Genomic DNA, 22,455 nt, shown 5'->3' with positions numbered 1-22,455 from the left:
ATAAATATAGCGAGCAATGTAAAAATAATTTCGCAAAAATCAAGGTATAGAAATGTGATTCTATGAGACAAGGTTGCAACTGCTTATAGGATACTTTGATTTCTTGTTCATCATGTAATAGTAGCAGTACATTTGCATCCACTTTATTAAGACCAATTAACACAAACACCATTTTTTACAGTACCTTGGATTACGTAGGTCCATTGCGATGAGTACTAATTGTCTAACGCGATGACTCTTTTTTTGGCCATTGGCACCTCGCACAAGCCTGTTGTCTCTTTCTTATTCACTTTTGCTTTGCATCTGCTTTACACAAATATAGGCCCAGACTGGAATTTGTATAGCCATAGGTGCATAAAGGCACTGTTTTATTGAGATTTTCCAGAGCGTACGTCCCCTGTTTGAATCCCTGAACCATTTCGGCAACATGCTCAGGAGTATGTTGAGGGATTTTTGCCATCCTCTGCATCAATTAGGTTTCACTCACAAGGCAGGCAGAGGGTCTGAAGGATGATGAATGCCCTCATCCAAATCATGGTGCAGAGTTACCTTACCAGCTTACAACTCCACACAGGTCTCTCCCACTTGCATCTCTCTCACCACCACCTGCCCAGCACTCCCAATGCACACCACCTCCTCCCTCGAACTTAAGATATTCTCCTCTCCACCATTTCCTTTTCCTCATCTCATTCCATCACTCCTCATTGCAGTCATGGAGGAGAACAGATGGCTGTGCATGTAGTTGACCTAAAATACATCCTTCCACTGGAACATTTTTTTTTTTTTTTGCTGTTGTTGCGTGTAATATGGCAGTTGGTTCGATGGAATGTGGTGGATTAGGGCACACTCCAAAAAATATTTTAGCCTATTTTTAAGATGTATCCATTTCAACTGAATAACACATTTCCATCTAATTTAATTGAATAGTCTTGAAGAAAATGTAATTAATAAAACTTGCATTTTGTAAGATTTGTTCATTTTATTTTGATAAAGATCAGGCAATTCAATTAGATGGAAATGTGTTATTCAATTGAAATGGATAAATCTTGAAAAAAGGCTAAAATATTTTTTGGAGAGCAGTAAATGACAATAGGACACACTGATCTGAATTAATTATTTTAAAGTGGTTGAGTTCTTGCAGAACTTTCTGGTGCAGATCTAAGACTTTTTCATGGTGTTCCTTCATTGAGCCACATAACACTGGTGAAAACATCTTAAATAAGACTTCTCTGGTTTATGCTGGTCTGGTTACGCTGGTCTAGTTATTATTTCCACCTATCCAGCTAAAAATTACCATTAAATGGACAAGCCTGACACGACTGGGAGACCAGCTAAGACCAACAAACTAGCTCAGGCAGGTTGAAGTTTTGTTTTTTTGACAAATAGGGCCACATAATCATAACCAACCTACATTTTCCTGTCAAAGCTGGTCGACCAGATGCTTTCCCAGTCAGATCAGCAAACAAACTAGCCTGACCAGGCCTAGACACCAGCTAATTTATTTAGGGTTCACATAGATCCACATAACAATAAAAAAATAAAACACATTTTAAATAATTCTTAGATGGTTTGCTGGTCTTAGCTGGCCTGGCTAAGCTAGTCTTCCACTTCTTTAGCTGGTCAGCCAGCTGGTTTCCTAGTATGAGTTCCCCAAACCCCTCTAAAACCAGAAAGAATCCACTTTCACCAGGTTGGGAAACCATCTAAGACCACTAAACCATTTTTAGACTGGATTAAGCTCCTTTTTTCAGAATGGTTGACACATTTTGTCACAACCTTCAAAAATAAATAAATAAATTAAGATTAAAAATCTTAAACCACCCTAAGTTGGAAAACACAGCCCAGGTAAGGCTGCTTAAGAACCATCTAATAGGAACAGAGAGGAACAAAATGGTATTCAGTAACTCTGGCCAAATTGAGCTTCAGCTGGTTTAGCTGATGTCCCAACCTGACCAGCTCAAAAACCTCTCTAGACCCTTTGACCATGCTGGGAGACCAGGTAATTCCAGCAAACCAGCTTGGCTGGTTTAAGAGTTTCATTATTTATTTTTTTTTAAATAAATATATTACCAAGGAACACCTTCTGACAATTACTAGAGATTTAAGTTAAAAAGCAGGATGCTCCTAAAAAAGGACGAAATCTATGCTTCCCACAACCAGAAGAAAACCTCACTAAACCACATCAGCATTCAGATGTGAGCACAGAACCCAATCATCCTGTGTCGTAACTCTGTCACTAACCTCTGTGGAACGATCCCTGAACAGTGTTCCAGGGTTCCACCGATTACCAGTAATTGAAAACATAAGTAGGATAATGTCATCATGATGTTTGTGACATGTCAAAAACAATACCGTGCCTAGATGAGTTCCAAAGCAGCACAGATCATCCCACAACTGCGCCTTGAACTTGAAGAATATTTCCATTGTGTGTGTGAAAAACCAATGACCTATGAATCATTGCTTCTTTCTTCCCATTAAACACACTGCAGCAGTGTTATTATCATTAACAACATACAGTACAGTATTTATCTTAACTAAAAATAAAAAATTAACTTAAAAATAATTTGTAGTAGTAATCAGCATTATAGCACAAATGATTGTGCTTTACTTGAATTGAACCCAGAACGTTTATTTTAACTGGAAAATGTGAAACTAAATTACATTACATTTCCATGACATAAAATATTAATGACTAAAAATAAATGTTTGTTTTTGACATCAGTATATTATAAAATTTTAAACTTTTACAAACCACCTTCTTTTTAAGGTATAGTTCACCCAAAAATGAAAACGCTCTCATCATTTCCTCTCTCGTGCCACATGTGTATGGCTTTCTAAATTTTGTAGAACACAAACAAAGATTTTTTGAGGAATATTTCCACTCTGTAGTTCCATACAAAGCAAGTGAATAGTGGGCAGGCCTTTGAAGCACCTAACTGTAGTTTAATGCAACATTAAAGTAATACATTTGACTCCAGTAGTTTAATCAATGTCTTCTGAAGTGATGGAGTCAGTTTTGGGTGAGAACAGAACAAAATGTAACTAATTTTTCGCTGTACATTTTGCAATTGCAATCTCTAGGCACAATCATGATTTCAAGCTCGAATAAACTTTGCTGTCTTTGGAAGTTTAGTTTCCGGTGCTATAGTCATGTGTCATGTGATTTCCCGTTCCCTCATGTGATCCTGTCATGTGGTTCCCCTGTTCATGTGTCTTGTTTTCATTGGTTCATTGTTTGAGTTACTCATTATCAATCTTGTCTTTTCATTGGTTTAAGTTTATTAGTCTTGTTATCTTGTTTATAGTTCTGTCTGTTCATTGGTTGTCTTGTTACCCTTGTCCATGTATTTAAACCCTCATGTTTGCCATGGCCCTTTGTCAGGTATAGTTAATGTTACGTTGTTTGGCAGTCCAGTCCAGTCCAGTCCAGTCCAGTCCAGTCCAGGTCAGGTTTACGGTTTTTGGATTTCACATTTATGAATAAACTGCACTTGGGTTCTTCACATCATCATCATCATCGTCTTCATCTGCCTGTCATTGCCAGCACGTTACAATATCCAAGTTCACAAATGTTAACAACAGAGCTCATAGGTATGGAAAGGTTCTGTAAAATGGTTTAGTCCTAAATGAAGCGTGGCCTTATGCATTACCTCTCCCCTTTGACCAACAAGAGGAAAGACAAACAGGCAGTGCCGACAGAGGCCTGTTTGATCTCCATTTAATGATCATCAATGTCTGCACTGTGAGTGATGCTCCCAGTGTTAGCTGGAGTTATCTCTGCTGTGTTTCATCACAACAGCCTGATACATGGCCGTGTCCCTGCTCCCTGAACGAGCCAAAACCACCTAGTGGATTTCTCAACAGGATCACACACTGAGGTACTACGCGGCAGGGATCTTAAAAGATTTAGAAATTAGGGTGTCTTGAGGATACGCTGAGGGCATGAAGGCAACATCTCAGTTTTTTTCTTCTTTATCTGATGTTCTTGCATTGTGTGCTCAAGGCACACATTTTTAAAACCTTTTTCCCATTGTTTATAACAGGACAGAGATGGCAGAAATGTTTCAGGCCTAAATTTATTAAATATTCTAAAAATAATATTTCAGATAATTAAAATACATAACATTATTGTGCCAGACGAGTAAAGCATTGATATGACAATACAAAAAGTGGGTTTAGAAGACAATATATTTCTTTCCATATAATTGAACACAAGCCTATTATTATTGATTTCGTCGCATCATAAACACAGCATTTTTAGCTTGCTGTGTCAAGTTAAACAGTTGAAAAACTGAAACTGCTCAAGATTCTTGTGTTCTGAATAGACCTTATTCACACTAGTGCCATATTTGATTTTTAATGGAAATGACAACAAGGCTGTGATGGATAGACTACATTTCGTGCTCCATTCACTCCCATTCACATGCATCCGAATGCAGCAGAACGGAAATGTAAGCTCATGTGGAAAAATTTTGTACTACACTGCATGCCAAATTTCAAGCTTGACATTTCTAGACATTTTTTATATATTATTATTTGTTATTTATTGTTAACCAGAAGCCCTCCCACGTGACATATCCTGGTTTGTTGCGTTTTGTGTACTCAAAGCCTAGTGTGAGTGCTAGTGTTGGGTTCGAGTCCAACTTTGTCGAGTCCGAGTCTTCAAACAATCGAGACCGAGTCCATAAAAGTCAAGTCCGAATGAATCTGTTCATGCATCTGAATTCAAATTGTAACCGTAAACTCAACACCAATATTTTAAGCTCACTTTCACAACTAAGAAAGCACAATTGTCAATAAAAATTTAACAAAAACAACTCTATATTTCATGATTAGTTTACTGCTGAACAAACTTCAAAGTGGTTTCAGTATGAAAGTAAATGCTTTTGGTGTATGAAGACAAAACTGCCCTTCAACACACGCGTTCTGTTGACATTATTTCTTGATTTATCCTCTCCACTCAAACATAGACTAAAGAAAGTGCAAGCTCCATTAGTCATTACAACATTAAACATAATTTATTTTTATTTTTTTATCTAAAATGATCCCTATCTAAAGATTTCTTTTTTGTGTCTATCTGCCAACTGGTTTGGGAAAATAACGAGTCAACACTGTGATTAGCACTCCCTGAGAAGTTACAGGACGACAGAGAGCGAGAGCAATAAGAGAATGATGTCATTGCCATTGTAACCAGAGACATTTCAGCTGATTTGCTGAAGACTAGAATGAATGTATCGTCAAATCAACGTGCAGCGCAACAATTTATTTTTTTCACTGCAAACGATACCAGAGACAATAGCGAGAAGGACAATGAGGAGATTTAATTTAAAAAGTAAAAATCTGTGACCCTACCAAAAACTGGGACTGCTGTGTAATAAACTGGGACGTCTGGTCACCCGATCTATAATCTCAATTATAAACAAAACATTTTACTGCCCAAAATAACTAAATATTTCATTGTGCATTTTATTGTGGAAAAAATTGTAAAAGAACATATTTTAAGCAGATCGTCAATGATTTTAAAATAGAAAAACAGTAAATATGTACTGTTATCTGTTTTTCAGAGTTGCAGTCTGCTTTAGCAATAATAGTTTTTTTATGACTATTTAAAAAAGTTACAGTTAATTTCTTCAAGGACCAGTTTAAGTTGACAACACTATGTTGACCACAAGAGATTACAGATGCCAACATGTGTGGATACATTACACCTAAAAAGATTTAATAGCCCTATATTAATAATATTTTTTGGAATTAAAATTTGTATATGTTGTTTTAGTAAACTGTGAGAGACATGATGTGGGTGACTTGACTCAATAAAGTTCTTAACCATGACGAAACCACGATGCGAGCACCGTCTTGGCTGCACAAACACAGTGTGCGAATTTACCAGTTGTCAGGTCCTTTGCCGTACAAAACTGCCGTGTAGTTTCTTGTACATTGGCTACATACCTGTTTTTATGCGTTCGTCATTCCAGCCACCTTGGTAATCGATGTTATACAGCAGTCTCCATAGTAACACTCCAGCGTATTGGTTGACTGAGTGTGCCTCTCTACATGTGTGTTTGCTCAACATGGTGAAACAAACTCTGGCAACATATACGACATCAGGAGGTGCTACAACTGCTTGCAGACAGTGTCTATTAATTTCTGTTTCAAATGCCATGAACTCTGCTGGATGAGTACAAACTCGAGTACCCCAACTCTAGTGACCTCCCCTTTACAGTCTCTTCAATGGGCTGTACTGCAGTTTCAAATGTTTGTGGATCAGGCCGCAGACAAAACATTGATAAAATATCTGCCCAAGAACATTCAGTATACAAAGAACTCCAGACAACATGAGTTGTGGAAAATCAGATGTGATCTAGGAGCTTAATACAGCTTTATACCGTTCGTGCCATTGAAGAGATTTTAAGTCTATTCCTCACAGCCTCGTTGTCATTCTCATTAAAAATCAAAGATGGTGCTAGCGTGAATAAGGTCTATTGTGCTTAGTCGAGCTGTGTTTCAAAGCAAGAATGCATTTGCATCTTGTGCTGTCGCTGGTGTCAAGCAAGCCTGAGTTTTTTTTCTCTGACTATATAACTGCACGTTGCTTATAGACCATTTAAAGGACTGTCCGTGAACATTTCCTGCTTGTGAAAACACAGACCATTTAGCAGAGATGGTCCACTTCTATAAAATGAATGGAAAAAATTGGAACGGCCAACGGTCAACACAAAAATACAATCTCATCACCTCTGCCTTTAAACATCAAGCGCATCTCTTCTCACCAGCAGTCTCTAACTGCTGGTGTCTTTGCGGGTCCAGGAACTGAGTGATGAGAGTCTGGTGTGAGTTAGATGCTTTGTAGGACCCGAACCCCATGCACGAATTAGATGCAACTCCGGGGATTGAAGTATATGTCATGGCCGGGCCGTTTGAGTGAAATATGTCCTTTTATCGTAATCTTGACCAACTGTTTTGGAGATTTCAGTCTTTCCCCATTCAAGTAGATAGGAGCTGCACTTTCATGACACTTGTTTACATAGAAAAATAGCTGCCCAAATTGCCCAAGAGTGATCCAAAAACCACAGAGTGGAATGACTTACCTTGAAAAAGAGACTTTGATTAAATGATCCGGAAATACGTTTGGAACCTTCGTTTTTGTTTACATTCTTGAAATGGTCTATACAGCTAAAGTTTCGCTTACAGCCCCTGGTTAAAACAAGCGGTACTTCAAGCTTGAATTGCTCTGATGGTAGGTGTATTCCAGGGACATGATTAATTGTGTTGATTTGTTGAATACGTTATTCATTATATAATTAATTGCACCGAATTAACCTGTTAAATCGACAGCCATTATATTACATTTAGGGCTGGGAAATTTCTACAATTAATATATATTTTTTTAAAGAGTTAACACAATTAATGCAGAATCTGTTTATTTAAAAAAAAAAAAAAGTAACTTACTGACACTTCACGCGATAAGAGAAAGGTGTCCTTGCAGGTTATTCCTGGAAGGCTACTCAGCCTCTGATATCTTGCCATGAACAAACCCAGGCACTTTTGAACATTGGAATATATAAATGTTCAGGAGGTACTCATTTGACTCAACTGCACATCCTCGCACAGAAACTAATTGGGTGAAGCAGTGTACGCTTCTACATTGCACGCAACAGATGCCCCGGACATAAAAAAACACAGGAGCGTATTTACTGTACAGAGAATGAAGATTCTTCATCTACAAGCGGGCGAGAGATATTGGCAAGCTGCTGTATCTGTTCGCATAGTGAGACCGAGTGAGGCCAAGTGTGTGCGCAATAGAGACTGAATGATCTGGCTGTTCAACAAGCTGCAGACAGCTGTACTTAGTTTTGAGATTTTAAACATCAGAAAATTAAAATTCAGCATTCAATATGTTAAATGTGTATGTATATTGTCGAATAATGTATTGGCATTGTACACTTTTTCTTGCCAATAAAGTTTGTTATGAATTGAATCTGCCCATTTTATCCTATTATTAAAATGCCAGAAGATGTTGGCCAAATTGTAACATGTCTACTGATTTTAAGGCATGTATACTTGTATAAAAATTAATACCTGTAAAAATGTGTCTAAAATGTGACTGAGGATGCAGTCTCCGGGCACCTCTAAGGAACCTGATAATCTGGTCGTGCTTACCAAAGGACTTGCCGTCCACTGCGTCTTGGTGGGCCGAAATAGCAGCTACATACACCTTCAAGGTGGAGGGGGACAGCCTCCCCTCCAATCTCTCTTGCAGGAATGAAAGCACTGACTGAACTGCGCATCTCTGTGAGTCTTCAGACCGGGAAGAACACTAATTTGAGAACAAGCGCCACTTTAGGGCGTAAAGCTGCCTGGTAGAGGGAGCTCTGGCTTGGTTGATTGTGCCTACAACTGCCAGTGGTCACTCAGATCTTCCGCATCCCATCCATGGGCCAGACATGGAGGTTCCAGAGGTCTGAGCGTGAATGCCAGAGGGTACCCCATCCCTGGGAAAGAAGGTCCTTCCTCAGGGGAATTTACCAGGGAGGTGCTGTCGCAAAGAGCGTGAGATCCAAGAACCAAGTCCGAATGGGCCAGTAATGGGCCACTAAGGTGACTTGTTCCCCGTCCTCCCTGACCTTGCACAGCACCAGTGCAAGAAGGCTCGCTGGGGGAAATGCATACTTGCGCAGCCTCCGGGGCCAGCTGTGTGCCAGCGCATCTGTCCCCAGAGGGGCCTCCATTAGGGAGTACCAGACCAGGCAGTGGGAATTGTCTTGGGAGGCAAAGAGGTCTACCTGTGCCATGCCGAACCGGTCCCAAATCAGCTGAGCGAGACCTGTCATGACAGCACTTCTGCTGCCTTGTTGAGGTTGCCCGGGATATAGGTGGCGTGTAGCAACCTGAGTCAAGGAATACAGCCAGCAACTCTAGGCAGTTGGTGTGCCAACGCAGCGGGGGCCCTCTCCAGGAGGCAGCGGCTGCGTGCCCATTTCACGCGGCGCCCCAACCCTGTTGAGAGGTGTCTGTGGTGATCACGACTCGTCTGGACCCCTGCTGTAGGGGGACTCCTGGCCAAGGGTTGAAAATCTGACGAAAAAAAGGGGCAGATGATGCGCGGGCTGTGCTAGGGTGGTGCCGTGGCATGATATGAGAGATTGCTTCCGTCTGCCTTTTTACCACCAAAAAATGCTGGGCGAAGTCGTCGACAGTGTTGCCGAAGAGAGGGGACGGGGGCGTTGAGAAAGCGGGCTTTTTAAACTTTGCGCATCTCGATAAGGTTTACCCACAAGTGATGTTCCCTGACCACGAGGGTGGCCATCACCTGCCCGAGTGCAGCGCCCTGACCCGAGGTACCAATCATCAAGCCGTGAAGGCTGTGGGGAGGACGGAGGGTTCCAATCCAAGTCCATGCTCACGGCAGCCTTGGAAAGCATGTCGGCCATCTGCGCATCAGCCTCAGACAGGGTAGGCTGACCGAAGGTGGCAGCCCAGTCAAGTCTTTGCGTCAGACGCTTGGGCGCTCTTCGATGCAGTGGCGACGTCATCATCCAACTCAGGGGGCTCGAGGGAGAACGCGGGCTGACCGTGAGGTGAGCTACTCTCACCTCGAACCTGGACAGATGCAAGCAAGCATGCTGGGAGCGGGTGGTGCATGGGGACGGTGCATCAACACCTGCTGTGTATTACTCTCTTAAGAATGGAAAATACTCTCTTTTAGAGGGGGAAAATACTTCTCTTTTAGAAGCTGTCGAAGCGCCCAGGGGCGTGAACTGCACAGCGTGCAGAGAAGGAGAAAGTAAACGCGCCGTAGATCCAACAGCAATGCTCTGGTAGAGGTGAGTGGAGCAGTAGTGAAACTCAGCTTGCTGCTGCACAACCGCTTGGCTCTGAAGAAAAAATCTGACTGACAGACACACATCCGCTTCCCATTATACTCGTATGTCTGGGGGCGGGACATGCATATTCTGTCTGCCAATTTTTCATTGGCCTTTTCTCAAATCCAGAGGTACACGAGGCTCTCAAGAAAGACCCCTTGTGTTACTACAATCGACACAACGTCATAGAGGATCTAGATTAGCCACGACACAAAGCACCAATCTTTAAATGGGTCCACTGAAACCAAGTCGATAGACAAGAGCTCCAAGACCAGAATAGGGAGGGAGTCTGACACAGTTTACAACAGTCTTACATACAGCTAAAACTGTCTGATATAGTTCGAACTGTTCTCACAACACATCTTTAACACAGAGAAATATCCACTTATTTTCCTCATAGATAAAGCCCCCAACATTACTTTAAGGTACATGAAAATCCTAGCCACCCTACACTAAGTTCATTCAAGCATACACAAACCACTCAATACTGGTTAGGTTAACACACACACACACACACACACACACACACACACACACACACACACACACACACACACACACACACACACAATTATGGGAAACACTCAGATTCTTCTTCAGTAGGCAAAATGCTAAAGCTAATCCAATTAGCCAGCCAGAAAGTCAATGCCATTATATCAGGATTGAATCTTTATACTTTTCGTTCCTAAGCCACCATGAATTTATAGAGCATTCAGAAAGCCTTGTGTGAATAAGACATTTTTCCTTGGTATGCCATGTTATTGTGGCCAAGAAACAGTCCCAACTAAATTGAAGAACTTACTATGTTATTGTGGACAAGAAACAGTCCCAACTAAATTGAAGAACTTACTATTGAAGAATGTAAAACAGTTAAAGGATGGCACGGGGAACAGCTTCTTGCTGAAGGTCAGGATCTTTAATTAACACAGTTTTTATCACACACACAATTGTACAGCACACTTTCTCTGTAATTGCTGGTCTGGGTGTAGGCACTCTCTCTCCTGAGGCTCTGTGGCTGCTGCTCTTTTATGCCGCTCTCCCCATGCTTACTCTAATTAGACACAGGTGTTAGACATAATTTAGCTCAGGTGTAAGCGCCCTTACCGCTTTTCTCTCCCGGACGGGCGCTTGACCACGCCCCCGCTGCCACATACCCCCACCGCCCGACTCAGGCCGGGGGGTCATCCGGCCTGCCTACCACTTCCCCCCCCATTTCTGGAGAGGAAGTCAGCGGCAGCCATCTGCACCCCCGGTCTGTGGACCACCTTGAATTTAAAGGGCTGGAGGGCCAGATACCAACGGGTGATCCGGGCGTTAGTATCTTTCATGCGGTGGAGCCACTGGAGTGGGGCGTGGTCCGAGCAGAGGGTGAAGGCCCGCCCCAGCAGGTAGTAACGGAGTGTGAGGACCGCCCACTTGATGGCCAGACACTCCTTCACTTTTTCGGGTTTGCCATGAGCCCCGCCCGCCGCAGCGATCTCAGGACGGCCCTCGGGTGTTGCATGTGCCGCTGCCAATCATTGCTATAAATGATGATATCGTCTAGATAGGCAGCGTTGTAAGCAGTATGCGGTCTGAGGATCCTATCCATGAGACGCTGAAATGTGGCTGGTGCCCCGAACAAACCGAAAGGAAGCGTCACGAATTGGTGTAATCCAAACGGCGTGGTGAAGGCCGTTTTTTCACGGGACATTGGTGTCAAGGGGATCTGCCAATAACCCTTCGTTAAATCCAAGGTTGAATAAAAACGAGCAGTACCTAACCGATCGAGTAGTTCAACAACACAGGGCATTGGGTACGCATCAAATTTAGACACCGCGTTGACCTTTCTATAATCCACACAGAAACGCACAGACCCGTCGCTCTTGGGAACAAGGATGACCGGGCTGGACCAATCGCTGTGGGATTCTTCTATTACTCCCATCTCAAGCATCGCGTCCAATTCTTCCCAAACTACTTTCTTTTTATGTTCGGGCAAGCAATAGGGGCGGCAACGTACCACCACACCCGGCTCGGTCTCGATGTGGTGTTGTATGACGTTTGTGCGGCCCGGTAGAGGAGAAAACACGTCTGCAAACTCCTTTTGTAGTTCGGAAACCTCTGCGAGTTGGCGCGGCGAGAGGTGGTCTCCACAAGGAACCGGGGTGTTAGGATTGCAAGCTTTGTTTACCTCCGGTGCCACAAAGAACTTAACTTGTCATGCTACACAATTGAACCATGTGGATCAATTTTCAAAGAGCGCAACACTTCATGTTTATGACTTAGACTTCAGTACTTCCTGTGTGAAGAGTGTCAAACAAAGATGAATCCTGGTTTTAAATGGGTACTCCTTTACCTGTGGCTCTGAATCACGACAGAAACAAGGTGGAAGGAATTCACCTAACTGAACTTACTCTAATTGATTTCAATTTCACAAATGATCGCTCATATTCATGACGATTCACCTCAATCGAATCCAAATTACCCTTTAATGATTTCCGAACCACTAACGATAAATAAAGGTGACTCTAAAACACAAATAATCATAGAAGAGTACAAGTAGCACCAAAACATCTCAAGATTCATCTGAACACCTACATTTTTAAAGTGGTAAACTGACAAACCTTGGAACAAAGGCCATAAATTAATTATATTGATGAGAGGACACTCTTGACCATGTGCCACTAAAAAGCCACCTCTGATTGGCTTAGAGCTTCTTTGGGGTGCACTCAGTATACACTCAAGAATCTGGTACCAAGGAAGAAGTCTTTAGTCTTCTCTCTTGCTTCTTCTACTTCCTCTGCAGCTCTTCATTCCTCCGTGCTCTTGCCCTCGTGGCTTGCAGCCTCCGTGCCATGTAGAGTCCAAGGACGCTCAGGACTCGGAGTCCCGAGGAAGCCTCTTAGTCTCTGCTCTATGGTTCACACACGATGGGTGTCGTGAGTCTTCCTTGCAGAATACCTCGCTTCAAAGCCCTGCCTCATCATCTATCGACACAGCAGACAAAGAACAATCTATGATCTAACAGAGGTCCAATACATAGATGGAATAAACTTTCTACAAAGAGCCAAAGAACCAAGCAACACAAGGAAATGTAAGTACATCTCCAGACTTTGCTGAATGTGCTGTTGTCTCTCTAATATAATTCGAGAGTTAGACTGAATGAAGCATTAATGGTTCTTAAGGGATTGTCAACAGACTCCATAAGTTAATTTCCTCTGTATTGATAATTTCTTTCACATTCTGTCACTTTACAATCTGTTTCATCATTGTATGTGTTAGATTAGTTTTAATGTTTAGAATAGCAATAAATTATTGTTTGTATTCAAGGACACATTTACTGTGGTATATTTTGATAAATAATCTCGTCACTTGATTTTTTTTCAAAGATCCTGCCCTAAAAGCTTTACCTAAAATATTTGTGATATTATTTTCAATTTGCCATGATGATAGTATTACTCCAATAAGTGAATTAATCATAATTTCCATATTAAAGCTTATTCCTTTCAATATAAATTGTGAGCGGATACAACAAGAAATGTATTACGATTTTAATGATGGAGAATTTTATTTTGACAAATAATCTAATTATTTGTCATTTTATCTTTCTTATAATGGTTGTTGAACATGGCTATTTCCATTATACATTGCCCTGCATAGTTATGGATGTACAAGGCACTTCAATCAGTACTGTCTCCATCTACATTAACCGAAATTCCTACATAATAATGATGTAGAATGCAAACAGTTTTATTTAATCCTAACACATACTGTTCCTATACCATATGTGTGATGCTACTCTGTGGGGCCCAGTTATTAAATGCCACATATGTGTGATTATACATATGAAAGGGTTATTTTATTTTACAATGTTAACATTAATATATTATAAATACATTTAAAAGGCAATTCTGAATTGCACGCAACCCTGTTGGGTGGAATTCTTATCTTCTTGAGGTTTGGGGATCTCTTTGTAATAACAAAAGGAAATGAATGTCCCAGGAGGAAGTGGAAAGAGAGCATGGGTTATGAAATGTGTGTTATTAACTCTACAATTAAATCAAATGCATGGCATGTTAGAAGAACATACACATGAAGCGTGTGTGAGGTTGACAGACATCTCTGTATGATATCAGAAGTTTAGAAGTCCCTCTAACAACACAGCTTTTAGTAATCCTCTTCCTCAAATTGCAGGCCAATCCATTTCCTTTATTACTAAGCAGAACAGTCAGCGCACTCTCCTCCAGTTAATGTGAATTAATATGTCTTTGAAAGGAAGACATTGTCCAGGCCCTGCCCTCTTAACGCCTGTGATTACATTGTATTACACATGCTGACCTAACCCCTGGAGAGCAATGCAATAAATCTCCTCCTTCCTAATCTTCTCCACTGTCCAAACACCTGACACAACTTGGCAAAATCACGAATGTGGTACCACATTTAATAAAACAGGAAATCAATGGGTTTCCTTTTACTTTATTATCACATCAGTTTCTGTCTCACTGTTTTATTTTCTTTATTTTTCTCTCACTCTTCTCTGTCTTTGACTCAGGATCATGTTGGTTGCACAGTGTGCCATTTTCTGTCCTTTAAATTAATGCTTGTCACATTGTACAATATGATCCTGGTGAGATCTTGCGTAAAACTCAAGGCTGACTGTGTGACATCAACACCTTTTTTATGTCACAATGTTCGATATGCATCTTATTGCGATCATTAGCGAAATTCATATCACTGGTCTAAAGCTGGCTGAAGCTGGAAAAGTTGGTAAATATATGGGCACATGTGAGCTCCAGTTCCTCTGTAAAATTTTCACAGAGTGGCACCAAAAGGGGTTGTTTTATTTAGTTATTTAAATTTTTTTTTTTTTATTTAATACAATTTTGTTTAAATTATATAAAACTGTCAACAGAAATGCATATTTTATTAGCTCTACCACCTAACCCAAACACCAACCCTAAACCTGGGAAATGTTAATGGTTACTACAGATTGCCTGCATTGTTTCCACGAAAAAAAAAAAAGAAAAAAAAAATCCTGACGTCAATTAAGGATGTACAATGTACATTTTGTCCTGAGTCTTGTTTTATGGCAGTTATTTATAGCCTTATAACGGCGAATCAAATTAGTTCATACTGAATAGATTGAGCACTGAATGAGCAACCCTGGTGATTGATTCTCCTTAAAAGCTTGAGCTGATACGACCAGTCGACGCCAAGAAAAATAGAAAGCGTGTGACCTAGAGACAGGGTCCTGCCTAGAGGGCTATAGCATAGCAGCTACAGGGTCATGCTTGCCGGGTGAGGACTCACAACTGTTCATTACAGGTGCTATGTGCTCACCAAGGACTAGGCCTGGTTTCAGACACAGCCGCACACGCTCCAAATAAAAAAAGGAGCTCCGGACGGGCCTTTATGAGTCTATCCACAAACAGGTCCATTCTTCAGGCGTCTCTCGGGAAGAGGGGGGAGAACAGCCACACACCGAAATAGCCCCCGGGTGATGAAAACAGATGCCACACATTGAAAAGTACAGGGCAGGACTGTGCCAGTTAGAAAATAATATCACAAATCAAATTATATTTTGCAGAGATATTGCATGTCAAGCCATATGTTTAAGGCAATTACTTTTGAACACTTTTTACCCTTCATATTGCCTCAGCTTTTCATTCAGTTTTAGCAAAAATGGAGTGTGTATTTTCAAACTTCAAGTCAATGTTTTCCTTTTCTTCTTCTTCTTAAAAAAAAACAAACAAAAAAAACAAACAGTAGTTGATACAGAACACGTTCATGATTTTTTATTTTTTTTTTTTAATCAAACATCAGGTTTTTATTTTAAAATCTACAAATACCGTATGTATAAGATAAAGTGTATATTTTAGGTCCTGTAACTGGTCACCATTGATTTTAAGTTATTTGACCAATTTTAATTAATAAAGATTCCATCACTACGGTCCTAAAAGTTTTTTTTTTGAAAAGTACAAACATTACTTCTAGTCTTTCAATTAAGGTCATAAACTGCATGCAACAATTATAGAAGAACTGGAAAAAACGCACTGCATGAAACTGCTAAATAAAAATGTCTACTTCACCAATATTAATTTAGAAATGTACTTATTTATAAACACTGACAATTGCATAAAAATAGAAATAGTATATTTTTTTTTGTCAAATTGAATGTTATCATAACATTATTCAGAATTATTATGTTCTACATTGTTTCATTCCCTACTTTTCCCGATGATGCGATCATTGGACCATGATGCATTTTTCAACCATGTTGTGTGTGAATCTACGAAAGCTCTGCTCTTTCCTGCCCTCTCTCAGACCTTTCTGTACGGGCCAGTCGCTTTGGGAGTTGTCCCCGCTATATGATAAATCCAAATTGGCCCCCACATAGAAACAAGCTCTGGATGTTCAACAACGTTTACACGGTTTCAATTTACTCACCCTGTCTTCCCTGCACAGATGTTGGATACATCATGAAATCATATGAACAATAAAGATTGGCTTAAAGTTCCAAGGCTGCAAACAAAAGTATGTTCTAATGGCATGGTCTGTGAAAAAATAGAGAAATTTGGACATGTTTAGTTTTCAATTACTGTGTGATTGAGTGTTGACATTATTGAGAGTGCATGACAGGAAATTCATTAGTAGCAGAGCAGCTTGGAAAGTATGGTGGGCTGAAGTAAAAAGGAAATGTGGGTCTTGGGTTATTATGGAAAATATTGTGGAGGGGTTCAAGAGGTGTATGTAAAGATGAAAATGTTTTTCAGGGTTCACCGCAGCTTCTGACATTAATTGAAGTGATTTTGCAATATGCTGTAAAAGTTATTCAGAGTGATTTTATTTTGGGAGGACAGCCGGCATACAGATGAGGTGCTATGACAGAGTTTTTCTTATTGTTAGATGTGAAAGTATAATCCTGAGTACCATTCCAAAAGAGTAAGGACACTGCATATTTTTAGCCATATAAAATAGCATTTGAAATAATGGATGAATAAGTATTCCAGATTGAATGTTCAGCTTTCAAAAATGTTATTTTGATAACTGATTATTGTAATCGTAAGTTAAATAAGTGGACCTATTTCAAAACACGAACAGAACGCATGCTGAGTGTGAGTGTGTGTGAATGCGATGGTAGTGTAATGGCTTGTTGTCCAACCCGGTGGCGTTTGCATCAACAGAGCTCTGCGGAGTCGAGATCCAGTGCTCCTCAGCTTTAATGAGCTTTTCAAGCCTTCTGGATCTCTCTCATTCCCTGCTGAACAGTCAGCATCATCTGCGCTTCCCATCCTAGACAACACTGACATAAATACCGTGATGTTCCTGTCGGTCCCAATTGCATGACCGTTAACATGTTTCCAAATCATCCCTATCCACTCTAATGAGAAATCTGCGCACTGTCCACAGTGGTCTGATTTAGACCGAGCAGGAACGGAGAGCATTGTGGGCTTTTGAGAGGTAACAGGAAACATTAAGAAAAGCACAAATAATTTTAAGTGACAGTTGCATACACAGGGGCCAGCTGTTTATTAACTATAAGTTAAATCTAATGACCGGTCTCTTTATTACCTTTACATTAAACTCATAACTTCATGATCAAGGGGCCCACTCTGTGCTATATGACTATTATATTAGCAAGTAATTATACTTATTGCAGATTTTGTCTCATGAAACAGTAATTAGGGATTTGATTACTATTTGAATGCAACAGTGATTCATTATGGATACATGGAAAGGAAATGTAAATGTCTGCATAAATAGATTTGAAATACAGAATGTGATGCTAAAATTTGTATTGTTCTGCAGGATGTGGCTGACATTAATTGAAAGGATTTATAAGCTATGAAACTGAACAAAAAAAATTGCGTTGTTTGGAAACGAGGTGGGGAAAAAAATTGTCTAGTTAAGCAACAATTTATTTTCATTATCTTTTTAGCATACAGACGTAAATCAAACAATAAACAAATAAATAAGTAAGAAATAAGTATCCTTTACTGCACCTACAACACTTTCTATTATATTTGTATCCATCATTGATCATTGAATTTAACATTTCAATATATGTATTTCATTTCAGTATTTATAAATGACTGAACTAGATCTATCTGTCTATCTATCTATCTATCTATCTATCTATCTATCTATCTATCTATCTATCTATCTATCTATCTATCTATCTATCTATCTATATAAATATAATATGATATAATATATGATATCTAAAATCTGGTATTAGGTACTCATATTTTGCAAAATGTATCATTCTGCTTCTGAACTTTTTTACTTTTTTACTTTTACCATCTCGTGGTAACACAGAGGCTGCATTACTGCAAAATTTAACACTGCACCAAAAACTCAAGTTCGTTTTCCTATGGAGAACAACTCATGTTTACAACACATTGTAGACAAGGGCGTTTGAACAGATGTTCATGAAAAGCTGATTGTATTCCTTGTGATGGTCCAGCTACTGAAGTGGAGGTAGGCAGTGTAAGAGATGAAAGTAAAGCTGAAGAATACAAGTGTAACTCGCTCTCATCGCCTGCAGTACTGTAGAGACTGCAGAGAGATGCAGATGTACGCATCCTCAGGTAACAAGCATCCTTCTCACTTCATGCATATTCCTCCCTTTTTCAACACTACTGGACAACACTCTTCACTCATCCTGTCCTCTCCTGCCTTTTTTTAAATTATTTTATTTTAATTTAAAACTTTTTCAGCCAATGTTTATTTGTCTATTAACCACAATCATCCTGGTGTTGAGAGGGTTAGCTGAATCTCAGAAGACTAAGGATGGTGGTGGTGGTTGGGGGGGGCCGTAAGACCTTGTAAAGATTTTTTCTAACACGTTTTCTGCTGAGGATTTGTGAACTCCATCTCGGCTAGTCACAATGGAACCTATTAGCGCTTGACATTTTTATCCGGCGGCCAAATACTTGCGTCTCCAGCACGAGAGGCTAACGGCTGTGGACAGTGTTGCCGGGCTCGCAGCTCTGCGCTCAGGCACCTCTGGGCCCACCTGAAATCCGATACCTAAGCCCCTACGCCCAGACGGCATTGATTTCTTGTCAGCCACAGAACTTTTCAGCTTGTGTTGCGGGCTTGAGGTTGGGAAGGGAGATGGAGAGAGAAGCAGAAGAGAAAAAAAATAACATGTTAGAGGGGGTGAGAGAAATCTTAATTAGAAGAGGGGGGTTGTGGTGGGGGGATTTACCCAAGCTGGTTTCTGCTTTTGGAATACGGTCAATGAAATGAAGGAATGTAGGAAAAAGGGATGATAGAGCCGGGGAAGGAGAGAGATTAGAGAGTGACAGGGCGAAGTGATTGACTGAGAGGTATAGAGAGTGAAATGTTTTCCTGTGTTTTGAGGTGGGGGTGTCAGCCGTCGAGGTGTGGATTTGCACTGTTGAACACATTACTGAGCATTACCCACTAAGAAAACACTCTGCTGTTCTAATTGCCCAATTTAGGATTGCAGGTGGTCGTACAGAGTTCAGCTAAACCTGGACCTACTTACAACACTTTTTTTCTGTTCTTCTCACCTACAGTGTGCTGGTGCCTGACTTAATTCCCAGTCTTTGGTCCAATCAACTGAGCCATTAATGCCATGTGACGGATCACCCTGGACCTGCAGGAAAATCATGACCTGACAGTGCTGAGTGGCCAAAGTCATGTGCGGTGCTAGGGGTCAGTACCAATTATTAAGATATACAGTATATCCCTTAAAATAATGAGTTATTCATACAAATGTCTTGTGCTTGAGGAATTTGCAAACTTAAAGGCATTTTTTGGAAAACTGTTTTGTTAAGACATGATGCTATGAACTTTGCAAACTTTGGAAAATCTAGCAATTGGCCCCATACGTATCCACATAGGTCTGGGCTAAACCATCCAATGACCATAGAACTGCCCCTGGATCACACAGGATACTGACATGCTGGTTCTGAATATTCATGTACTTGAAATCAACCATATTCTGCATATTACAGACAAGCACAATTTTCCATCAGACATTTTTGCCTCTATTCAGATGTGATCACCTTTCCCTCTAGTGCTACTGAGAAAAGTCAGAGACATGAGAAATGTCCTTTGCGAACCAGGAAGTAATCACATTCACATAATCAATGAGTGTGATTCGGAGGTTGCGTTTTACTTCTAAGATTACATCTTTACGGATGGTTAGGTTTAGGGTTGGGGTTTTTGTTAGGGATTAGGGTTAATAACTTTACTATTCTTGCTTACTGTATTACAGTTATTTCTCGGCCTTCTGTCCCCAAATTCACAGTGTGATCAATCTATTTCCCACTGTTAAGAAACATAAAACACTGGTAAAAACATCTATGTAATGCAATGAAATTTTTGCCATTTACATTGATTGCAAAAAAAAAAAAGCTGGTGATTTCGCTGGCCTCTTAAACCTGCTGGTCTCAAATCATGAATCGCTAGCATGCAAAACAAAACTCCCAAAAAAGTCACCCCCAATATAATCAGAAGTCAACACTGGAAATGCCTGATATTTTGTGTTCTTTAAACTGTGTTACAAATTTTTCCTGTTGTATCAAAATCTTGTAGTTGCATAAAGATGTTGAAATAAATTACTCTGAATGTTAAAATGTGTTCTTAAAACTCATAAATGTTCTCAAGGCTCATAATTGTGGCCAGGTTATTTAATAATGTCAGTAACATCAACATTTGGAAATGAGAACCAGTTCTGAAGCGCCTTTAACATGAATTGTTTTGGGTGTCAACGTTGCACTCAATGCCAGCGTCAAGCATCACTTTGCCCTCCTCATGACAAGCATTTCAAACATCGTCAATAAAGGGCGATTTTATTATTTTTCCAGGCATGAAAGCGGGAGGTGTGAAAAGTAAACATTGAAAATGTGTATTTGAAGAAGGGAATAAAAGTCCAGTTTTTGATACATACATTGCAGAAAGTAAAAAGAGGACTCACTTATGTTACAGTCTTCAGATGTTCTTGGTGAATTTAAAATTCACAAACTGAGGTCTCTGGATGCTCAGAAACTAAGGTAAATATTTATGAATAGAAAGTCTTCAAATTCTCTTCATAAAGTTAAGTATTTAAATATTATTGTAAAAATAAATAAAAAATCAGCTCTGCCAATGCAAGTGATCAATGCAATGGCCCAGTGATCATTGACTGACTCAGCAGCAACAGTGTCAAAGTTGAAATGATTTGAACTTTGAGTGTCGGGAGCTGACACTTCACTATGTAGACCTCAGTGCATTTGGCAACGCTGATACGAGTTATGCGGAAGACACTTGAGAGAGTGAGAAAGCAACATTTTGGTGAAAATGGGGCACAAGTGTTCTGTTGTTTTGCAAGTGGTCATTAAGCCTTGACCAAATGAACTCCTCACACAAAAATATTATTTTAATTACTCAACAAGCAATTAGCTCAGAATATTGAAGCTGAGATCGAAACCGAACTTGACAAATTCTTTGACTTGCGCCCACCCATTCCTCATCCCTGTAAGCTCTTTAACACCTCCACTTCAAACATCCAGCCCACTTTCCAGCACACTCGCTGCCCCTTGGCCTCCAGTGGTCAGAGTGTGGTCTAAAGCCGAGAGCTTTAACATGACTTTGGAACCGCAAGCAACTTCTCAGACCAGAGACATTCGCTAGCTCTACACACAAAAAGAGCTGAGCCCCACCGACACTGGGGAGCAATTTTACCTCACACATCTCTGATCTCCATGCAGGGAAATGATGTCACAGTCCACAGCACTGTTTGAAGAGGTGAGCATTTATGTAGGCTCAAATGCTGTAATGGCTGCTTGTAATGGCGACCCTTGAGGAACAACTGAACTTTATATGATATTCCAGTCCAAAACGCCATTGTACAATGTTTAAATGTTTAATTTATGTGCTCTCCTTATGAGTGTTTAGCGAATGGAAAAGATGGGAAAATGTATGGGCGACCACAGAGCTGATAATATAGCTGATTATATATTTTGGTCACAATTAATGGACAAAGGACAAACTGGTTCAGTTTCAACCTTGTTCTAACAATTTTTCGTAGATTTAAAATCCTTCCTCCATCCTTGCTAGCTGTGATTGAAGTCTAAAACGAGGGCTGATGGGTTTGTCAACAGGTAATCCACTCGTTTATGTAGACGATTAATGGATCTGAGGCTATGGCAACAGACGCAAAGATCACATCTATCTTGGCTGAGGGATGTGGTCCGCCGACAGGCTGGGAGGAGGAATTACACGGGCTAGCACTACAGCCCCTCATAAATCACCACTACACAGGTATGCCTTGAAAGCCCAGTGGTAGCTGTCAGCCTCCGATTTACAGCCATCCACTGCTTTGCTTTCCATTAAAATATATGTACATGAGACTTGTACTAGCATGGCAAGAGGGCCAAAGAATTTATGAAAGGAAATAGCTGTACATTACTCTATTTTATTGTATTTTCCAGGGTAAGTGTCACGTTCCAGCGCTTGTTGGGAATTGGGCAGAGGAAACGGGAAGTGGGCCGATGACAACATCTGGTTGTGATTCCAGAGTTGCGGGAGAAATATGAAATCGAAACGAGCCTTACAGAAATACATGTTTCAGCAGCAGCTGCTAAGGGAAATTTAT

Source organism: Xyrauchen texanus, chromosome 23 (assembly GCF_025860055.1).
Source record: "Xyrauchen texanus isolate HMW12.3.18 chromosome 23, RBS_HiC_50CHRs, whole genome shotgun sequence".
Classification (NCBI taxonomy): Eukaryota; Metazoa; Chordata; class Actinopteri; order Cypriniformes; family Catostomidae; genus Xyrauchen; species Xyrauchen texanus.
This window is presented reverse-complemented; position numbering follows the sequence as displayed.